We start from the raw sequence: 10,678 nt of genomic DNA, 5'->3' as shown, positions 1-10,678 counted from the left end.
GAGGCTTGAACTTTCAGAGGAGGGGGCGTGGCCACGGGGGCGGACGGAACGCGCTGAGAACTGCATGTTTCGGGTTTAGGAATCCCGTCTTTGTGAAGTCTGCCTGCCTTAGCCATTTGGTCTAGGAATCTGCTCCGCACCCACCCCCGACCTCCCCGAATTTTCCCTGGGACTTAGGGCGGGAAACTTTCAACGTGGCCGCCGGTATCAGCGGCGGGATGAGCAGCTCCTGGAGGCTGCGGGTGGCAGGCGATTCTCCCTGTCCCCTCCCCTGGCAAGGCGCCAGGTTGGCATGCGGCTCAGGAGATGATGCAAAGGGTTCCCCCCCCCGCAAAAAAGTGCTTCTCTCGGACGAAGATGGCGGCAGCTTAGCGCAGAGCCCCAAAATAAGGGCAGCCAGATCCCCGCAAGAGCCTTAGCAGCAGAAGAGGCAGCAGCTTTTCACGAGAAAATTAAATAAGGCTGGTGGCTTCTTCATCATGCAGGGAACCATAAAAAGATGCTTGCGAACAGTCTAGATATCGAGATTGATCACTTCCAAAATCGCCCCGAAACAAAGTGCACATCGAATTGGAAGCCATACTGTCTGAAAATAATGCATTATGAAATGTTCCGTGCATGTATCTCTAAAAGGCTAAGGCACTTTCCACATTACTTCTAAACTCGAAAAAATGTACATCCAGATGTCTTGACGTGTATACGACGCTACGTAGATGGATGGTCTAAAATCTTCTGGATCGCTAGAATTTTTAAAATTTGAAGTCAGTTTTCAGAGAATGCCAGGCCACTAATGAACACAGTTTGGTGACTGCAGCTGAGAAGGTCCCTAGGTAAAGTAAGGTCCCAACCAATCGACCGTTAGAAGGCATAGCTTCTCCTGATGACCTCAGGCCCTGAAGTTACAGGTGTGTACTTCAAGCCACAGCTTGAATTGATCTTGGAAACTCTGTGATGGGGGATTTCGAGTAGTAGCCAAAAAACCCCCCAACATATCTGTGCTTCTACAGTTTTAAAAATTGTATTAGTTTCAAAGAATTAGGAATAGGGGATAAGAAGGGATAAGAAATAAAAGACTACAAATCAGTTTTAATCTGCATAGAGAGTACTTTCAAAAAATACAAGTCTACCTCTGCAATACTTTCTTAAAATACATAGATTGTCACATATTGTTATCTCTAAACTGCATCATCAACATTTTAATATTTTATGTTATAAATCTTTTTGTTAAAATATCTATTGAATTTGACATTTCCAGTAAAAGCAATCTTATAATACAGAATACAGGAAAAAGGAGATAGAAATACATACCAGAGAATCTTAACAGTCTTGAGTATCTAGCCAGGCATAGAATTTCAACCAATATTTTCTTGCTTCTTCCTTAGATTTCCCAGCCAACAGCTGGGATAAAAAGTCCAGATCTGCTGTTTCCAGAATTTTTCCCACCAAATCCATTCTCGTGGTAATTTCCTGAGATTTCTCTCTGTGCCTAGAGAATCCTGGCTGCTATGTTGAAATGTGCCAACACATGTCTCATTTTTTTGGAATAGTCCTTAGGAAATATATTCAATAAAAATAGTTCTGGTTTGAATTGAATCTGTGTCTTCATAATCTTCATGAACCATTTTCCAATAGCCCATCACCATCTCACATGTCCACCACATATGATAAAAAGAACCCACCTGTTTAGCACATTTCCAACATTTGTTAGGCATGTTAGTATACATTTTACACAATTTCTGTGGAGTCATGTACCATCTATAAAACATGTTATACAAGTTTTCTTTAAAGGTTATTGACCTGGTTAATTTAATATTGAACTTCCACAATCTCTCCCATTCTTCTAATGTAATATGACCCAAATTTCTCGCCCATTGGACCATACAATCTTTTACAACTTTGCCTTGTATCTTCATCTGTAATATGTATGCATATAGTTTGGAGATTAGTTTTTCTTGAGTGCCTAGTAAAATTTTATCAAATGGGTATTGTTCTGTGTTAAAGCCTTGTCTTTGACGTACCTAGACTTAACTTGCATTCTCAACCACCAATTCATTTTAATGTCCATGCTTTCCAACTCCTCTCTGGTTTTCAGTTGGTTGTCTTTTCCCAACAGGTCATCATATCTATAACTCTGGTTAGGTTTTAAAAGGTTTGGAAGAGTAAATGCTTCCACTGGAGATAGCCATCTTGGAACTTTTTTGATAAATTCTCGTTTTTAACCATGACCATGTATGATACAAAGATTTCTGAAACCAATGATTCTTAAAGTAAGAATGTCCTTTGAGTCTTTGATACCAAAGATACACATGCCAGCCCAGAGTGAGATCATGTCCCTCTAACAGCAATTGCCTCTTATCATTCAATAGTATCCAGTCTCTTACCCACAAAAGCACAGAAGCTTTGTAATACAATTGCCACTCTGGAAGGCCCATACCTGCTCTCAATTTAGAGGCTTGCAATATCTTTAGTTTGATTCTTGTTTTTTTGCCTTGCCAAATATACTTAGAAACCATCTTATTCAATTATTGAAAAAAACCACTATTTAAAAATACTGGGATAGTTTGAAATAAAAATAATAATCTTGGGAGGATAGTCATCTTTATTGAGGCTATTCTTCCCATTAAGGATAAATTCAAATCATGCCATTTTTCCAGATCTTTTTTAATTTCTTTAAGTAGTTTATCATAATTGTCTATCTTTAAACTGCTGCACTTGTTTGAAATAAGTACACCTAAATATTTGATTCTTTTCTTATATAAAAAGCCTGATTTTTGTTGAAGAGATTGAATTTGTTCCATCGTCATGTTCTTTATCAAAAATGTTGTTTTGTGGTAATTGATCTTCAGTCCTGCCCAGTAACCAAATTGAGTGATCTTGTTTATAAGGCAGTCTATTGAATCTGTTGGTTGCTTTAATATAAAAACTAGATCATCTGCGAAAGCTCTCAGTTTGTATTGTTCACCTTTTACCACCGCTCCTTTGATATTTGTGTCTTCTCTTATCTGGTTATTCAATATCTCTAAAGATAAAAAGGAGTAGTGACAGTGGGCAACCTTGTCTTGTATCCTTTTGAATATTAATTGCTTCTGTTAGTTCACCATTCGCCATCACCCTTGCTCTTTGGGAAGAGTATATTGATTCTACTGCTCTCAAGAAATTTTCACCACATTCCATACCTTTCAGTTGTTGTAACATAAATTGCCAACGAACATTATCGAAGGCCTTCTCAGCATCCAAGCAAATTAGTGCCAGTTGTTTCTCTGGGTGAGTCTCATAGTATTCCAAGACATTACAAACTGTTCTAACATTATCTTTCAAGTATCTTCTAGGCAGGAATCCAGCCTGGTCTTGATGTATTGTAGACTGTAGAACTTTCTTCAAACGTTGTGCCACTATTGCAGCAAAGATTTTATAATCCACAATTAAAAAAGAGATTGTCCAATAGTTTTTTTTTATATCTTTCAAATCCACACCTTTTGGGATTAAGGATATTGTAGCTTCTTGCCATGAAGCTGGTATTTGGCCTTCATCTTGAATCTTTTCAAGGAGACGTTTAAATGGTAACAGTAAGGACTCCTCATAAGTTTTGTAGAATTCTGCAGGCAGTCCATCTGGACCCGGGGCTTTACCATTCTTTTGAGATGCCATTACGTCTCCAAGTTCCCTTATTGTTATTGGTTCATTTAAATTTTTTTGTTCTTCCGTAAATTGGTTAAGATTGTTTTGGTTAACAATCTTCTAAACCTGTCTTGTGAACTTGTTTATCTTCATATAACTTTTTATAGAATTGTTCCATGATTTGACATATCTCCTGTTTTTGAACGTTCTCTTTATTATTCTCATCTTTCAAGACCAGTATTATTCTTTTGGCGTTCTCTTTTCTCAATCTATAGGCCAACTACCTTCCAGGTTTATTGGCATGCTCAAAAACATTTTGTCCGGTATATCTCAATTTTATCTCCATCTCCTCTATGAGTAACAAGTTCAATGGGTGTTGCGTTTCTTTAACCTTATTTTGGAACTCCTGTCTTGTCAGTTGCGTTTTTAAGTTCTTTTCAGCTTCTCCAGCTTGCAGCATTAGTTTTTGAAAACTTTTGGTTCTTTCTTTCTTTTTCTTGGCACTATATCTAATTGCGAGGCCCCCGAAGTATGCGTTAGCAGTATTCCAAACTACTTGCATCTTTACATCTTATGCTATGTTCTGTTTGAAAAAGGAATCCATTTCAACCTTAGATTCTTTAAGAAAATCTTTATCTTTCAAAATTGAGGTATTTAACCTCCATGATCTTCTCATTCGCGTACCTTTGAACTTTACCGTTTCAGGACTATGATCTGATATGACTCTTGTTTGAATTTCTGTCTCAACTAAATCTTTGACCAAATTTGTAGAGAGCCAACATATATCAATTCTTGACCACATTTGATGACTAGGAGAATAATAGGTAAAGTCTTTCGAATTTGGGTATCTTGTTCTCCATGCATCAACCAGATCCAATTCCTCTGCTAGCTTCCAAAAGCTTATTGGCAATTGAAGACTTTTACTTTTAGTCTGTTTATGTGTTTTTTTGTCCAGTTGTCTGTCAGAAACTGCATTAAAATCTCTTATTATACAGTATTCCACATATTCCAAATTTGATAATTTAAGATGTAGATCTTGAAAGAATTTCTCTTGATGATCATTTGGCTTCTAGAACACAAGAGGCATTTATCAATCTCTGTATTTTTTTGTAACTAGTGAATTTTGGCATTTTCACTTTTTAAAAAAGCAAGTTTATATCTCACATCTGGAGAGATAAGCTTCCAGACACATTGCTGATGCCTCTTGAAACCTTATGCTAAAAGCAGATTGAGTAGGAGTGAAATGATGTTCCTTCAGGTTTTTTTCCCCCTCATTCCCTGGCTTGCCATACTAATATACAACATTAAGCAAAATAAGGACATACAGATAAATTTGCTTTCTTTTCATTCAGGGTTACCTTAAAATGGTGTGGGTTATTTTAGAGCAAAGTACACGATTCAGCATTGTTAACTTTTTGACAAAACTTTTTGTTGCATAGAACACACGTCATTAGCTTGTAACACATCATTCAAGCAATTAAACCATGGCAACACAATATAAGCAAAGATGCAAAAAACAAAACCTATTGTGTCAAGAAACAATTGACAACTTCCAAAAATTAATACATTGTATTATAGAAAATATCCAGACCAAATATCAATATTCAGACATTAAAGAACAAAGAACAATCCCATATAAACATTATCAAAGGATGACTCCGAAATAATCTTCATACAGTCTGTAAAGAGTACTAAGACTCAAGTGTAAAGTTCAAACCGAGTCCTTCCATAGCGTCGGCTTCAAAGGAGAAATTCTTTCCTTCACGCAACCACCGGTTTGAATTGCGTTCTGCTGCCTTTACAGCTTCTTCGTAAGCCAACTCTAAAACCAAATGTGACAACACATATAATAACAAAATACCTAATATACAATAATTAAATACATAAATAGACATAAAAACTACTCCAACATACAACCTGAAAAGGTCCTCAGACCAATATCTCTCCCAGTGCATACAGGATAATCACATTAATGACAAGATTCTCCATCCTAAAAATACAGGTCACAGCTGGTAACAATAAGAAACTCAAGGGGATCTCAATAAATTTCTGAAAGCACTTACCCCAGAATTACACAAAACACGAGAGATCATTATATAAATTAAGGCCAAAGGGTTCTATTGTATTTAGGCGATGTTGTTAGGCCCAGGGATTGTGTTGTCTGGGTGTATGTGGCAGGAAAGTTGGCACCTGGGTTTATTGCAAGCTCTGGTACCGGTGTCCATGCTCAGATGAGATGCTGTATTGTTGTGGGTGAGAAGTTGTTTAAGGTTGGGGGGCTGTCTGTGTGCAAGAAAAGGTTTACCCCCCAGTGCTTTTGAAAGAGAGCTGTCACTGTCCAAAAGAGGTTGTAAGTTGTTGATGATACGTTGAACTGTTTTAAGCTGAGAGTTGTGTGTGACCACTAGTGGTATTCTGTTATTTTCTCTTTTGGGTCTGTCTTGTAACAGATTTTCTCTGAGTATCATTCTGGCTTTGTTGATCTGTGTCCTGACTTCATCAGGTGGGTACTTTAGTTCCAAAAAGGTTTGTTGTAGATCCCTCAGGTGAGAATCTCTGTCAGCAGGATTGGAGCAAATGTGGCTGTAGCGCAGAGCCTGGCTGTATACAATGGATCGTTTGGTGTGTTTGGGGTGGTAACTGGAGGCATGCAGGTATGTTGGTCGGTCAGTAGGTTTTCAGTATAAAGTGGTGTCAATGCGTCAATTGTTTAGTTTTACAGTGGTAGCAAAGTCAGCTATGTTTTTATCAGAGATTATATTACTTACAGTTTGTAATCCATCTCAGTGTGGGATGTTGGTATACAAAGATTCCACATCCGTAGTGGCTAAGACAGTATTATCTGGAAGGTTGTTCAAAGATTGTATTTTCCTCAGAAGATCTGTAGTGTCACGAACACAACTGGGGGCACTGTTGGCATAAACCAGGTAACCTGGGACATCCAATTGTGTCGGGGATAGGCACTATCACTGAGGGGGTATCTGGATATATGGACTCTATTCTAAAACCCTATGCCAACAGTGCCCCCAGTTATGTTCGTGACACTATAGATTTTCTGGCCATGCTGGCTGGGGCTGATGGGAGTTGTAGGCAAAAAATATCTGGAGAGCCAACGTTCCCTACCCATGAGCTAGACAGAATAAATGTTAGATATTTGAGAGCCAGAAGACATGAACAAATATTACACACGTCTTTATTAAAACTCTTAATACTTTCTTTGCACAGAAAGTTAAAATATGTATGTATGCACTTTACAACATGACCATGCTAGAAGATGATGTTAAAAAAACAAACAAACTGGGAATAACAATCCAAATAAGACCAGCACAGGGAAAGGTTAGGGAATTAATTTTTTGCACCAGTGGGAGAAAGAAACAAGCATATACCATAAATCACTGGCCACTATTTGTGTCATTAAGCATCTCTCTTTGCCTTGACAGCAAGGTTAGAAAATACAGCTCCTTCAAGAGCTATGAAACTGAGGGTGTACCCTGTGCTGCCCTCGTTAATTCCATCCCTCCTTCTAGTGACTCCCACAGTTCTTGTGCTCTCTTTCCCTGCTCTAGGTCTCCAGGTGACCTCTGTGGTGGAGAAGAACTTGCAAGCCTGCCTATTTCCCCCTCCTTCCCCACTTCACACTTGGCAGAAACAGTCACCTACTTATGGGTCAGCGGACAGAGCCTGACTGAACTGTACTTATGCTAAGAATTGTACTTGAGAGTAAGCCTACATTAAGTTGCTCCTTGACCTCCAGGAGCTGCATGATATGTGTGAAAGAGCCACGTGTGGCTCCCAACCCACAGTTTGGCCACCCCTGCCTTAGAGTCTAAGTGAACGTATTTACAATTTTGAAAAATGCTCAGATAACAACTGCTATATGAGATGTAATTGTTTTATATTTAAAATTAATTTTGTTCTGAGTTTAAAAAAATGAATTTTATGACATTGAGATAATTGGACCCAATTTTCTCTGAGTTCAGTCTGGGGAGGGCAGTGTGAATAGCATGCAGTGAGAGTGCACTTCTGAATGTTTTCACTGTTTGTATTTTCTGTCTTCCCATTCAGTAGCTGTACAGAACATTGTGTAAAAGTATTTTTAGGATTGGGCTTCTAAGGCTGCAGTCTAGCACACTTCTCAGGAAGTGAAGTCCATTGAGTTCAGTGACACTTATAAATGAAGCTGCATTAATTACCGTACTTAAAAAGACCCTGAAAATTCTTGATATATATATACAGAAGATTACTTTGTGTGCCATGTTACGTAATGACATCCTTTAACCATGCAGTGATATAGAAACACCTGGAAGTTAGGTTTCATATCTGTATTCATGAATAGAGAAGTAGGGTATACCACCTATTCTTGATTAGTTAACATAAGGAGCAAGGGTGACTTTTTACATACAAGTGGCCAGATGTGTATTCTGCCATATTCACAAGATCATACTCTTTGTCATAATTAAATCAGAATACTATTCCTTAGATCATGGATACCACTTAGAATCCCCACTTTGAGTAACAGATTCCCACAGGAAGCATCACATTGGATGTAGCAAATTTGAAACACTGGAATGTGGTCTCAAAACATTTAATTTTCTAACTTTAGCTCCACAGAAAGTAATTATCCTTCTTTAGCTGTTTATTTACGTTATTGATCTGACTATGGCAATTCATGACCAGATGCTGGTAGCTGGGAGTAGCTTGTACCTACACTGATCAAATCTGCATAATACTGTGACACAGACATAGCTATCTCTTGCATTGTTTGAATGTTACAACTCCCCCCCGCAAAAAAATTTACCCCTTTTATTTATATTTATACCCAGGGTGTATATATCTACTGTATAAATAAAACTAATGATGTGTGCTCTGCCCCACACAATCTTATGCCAGAATAAATTTGTTAGTCTTTAAAATGCCACAAGTCTTTTTTTTTTTAATCTCTCCTAAGTGGCCTTAAAGAGCCCCGTGGCGCAGAGTGGTAAAGTTGCAATATTGCAGTCTGAGCTCCCTGCTCATGACCTGAGTTCGATCCCAGCGGAAGTTGGATTCAGGTAGCCGGCTCCAGGTTGACTCAGCCTTCCATCCTTCCAAGGTCGGTAAAATGAGTACCCAGCTTGCTGGGGGGGAAGTGTAAATGACTGGGGAAGGCAATGGCAAACCACCCCATTAAAAGTCTGCCATGAAAATGTTGTGAAAGCAATGTCACCCCAGAGTCGGAGATGACTGGTGCTTGCACAGGGGACTGCCTTTACTTTTTTTTTTAAAGTGGCCTTAAGCATATCACCCCCTCATTACAATGTCTTTAACAAATTTCCTTTATTTATTTGCATAACTTGAATTGAATTTGGTACAATTCCAAGTCATAGTTTCTTTTTACCAGGGGTTTCTCCTGCAGAACTGTTGTTCTGGTCTCTCTCCAACCCCATTTTCCTAAAGCAAAAATGCAGTAAAATACCTGGGTAATGAATTGAACACACACACAAAAATCTATATCGAAAGAGCAATTGAGATGGAAATTTAAAGCCCCTCTGCTGGTAATAACAGTATAAATAACTGAAGACATCTTGTAAACAGTGCGGTCATAACCTTGAAACATTAAACAGTTCTCTGGGATCTGGTGCATCAGCTGCCTCTGGACTGAGCTGGTTCAGGGGAAAGAGCCCAGTGCTTTCTGTTTATCTCTCAGTTTAATCTCCTACAGAGTAACAAATCAGATCAATAGAAAGAAAGATGTTTAAATTAAGAAGCCAAGGCACCATAAGGCTGGACTATGCAGGGTTAGACTATGCAGGGTTACCTCTGATGGCCTGATCTTCCCATTAAAATAATCACATTTTACCAGCTTTGTTCAAATTCTCTAGATACTCCCCTGGATTGCATCGCCATATAATACTATCATGCATGATATTTTTCCAGTAGGCTTTTTGCCACTGGTAGGCCAAGCTGAATTCAACTCACATCTCATCATGGCTTGGCCCCAAACCTGTTTTCATTGTGAGAGTTCAGCGATGGAATACATGACAAAAAAATAAAGAAAAAAGTGCATTTGAGCATGTACAGAAGAATGTTACAAAAGATCTCTTCTGTGATCAGGGAGAAAAGATTCGAGGTCATGGTTTGCAGATAAACTTGAGTCCCAGAATCTTTAAGAAATTAAGCACTGTCTGTATGTCATATTAAAATACAGCAATACATAATACATAAGGAAAGACATGTTAATATGTTGGACTAGGGAGATCAGGATTCAAAACCCCATGCAATTGTGAAACTGGGTGATTTTGCTCTTAACATCATCTGCTATAGGGTGACTGTTGTGAGAATAAGTGGCAGAAAAAAACCACACATTCTACCCTAAACTCCTTGTAGGAAAGGCAACATAAAGACGTAGTTCTGCCTTTCCTCCAAGAAGCCTGTGGCAGTGGGGAAGCATGGTTCTTCCCCCCCCCCCCCCACACACACACTTCCATTTATCTTCACAACAATACTTTGCTGCTACAACTTTTAGTGTCAGTGGATTCACAATAAATGAGTGGCCATAACCTTATGTTGCACTACAGTTCTATGGCTTGCATTGCTGTACTGCTTTTAATTGATTTTTATTCAAGATTAAAAGATACCTTGAGTATTTCATATCAAAAGGTGGGGCAAAAATGAATAAGCTTGTTAAATGAAGGCATATACTTATCAGAGTGGTTAAAGAGAATTCCATAACACAGAGAAAGCTGAAAACAGTTGATAAACAAATAATCAAACTCATGCTGATGGCTAAAAAAGTCTAACTGTGTGACATTTAAACATTGTTATACCTCTTGTCCAAAATACATGGCACAAAGCCTACCTCATAATTATAGTCAGCTGTCCATCAGACAACAAAATGAGTCACATCTTGCCAGAAATCTACAGTGGGCGTGACCCCTTTTATATTATATGCTTAAATGATTCTCGGATTAGGATAAAATGGATGTGAAGTGGCAAACCAGAATGTATCTATGTATGCAGCATGCAAGCAGTATTTATGTATGTGACTATATAATATAGTAAGATGCTAAATAAAACAAAA

The sequence above is a fragment of the Heteronotia binoei genome, chromosome 1 (genome assembly GCF_032191835.1).
Source record: "Heteronotia binoei isolate CCM8104 ecotype False Entrance Well chromosome 1, APGP_CSIRO_Hbin_v1, whole genome shotgun sequence".
In the NCBI taxonomy this organism is placed as follows: domain Eukaryota; kingdom Metazoa; phylum Chordata; class Lepidosauria; order Squamata; family Gekkonidae; genus Heteronotia; species Heteronotia binoei.
The sequence above is the reverse complement of the archived record's forward strand: the minus strand, read 5'-3'. Positions refer to the sequence as shown.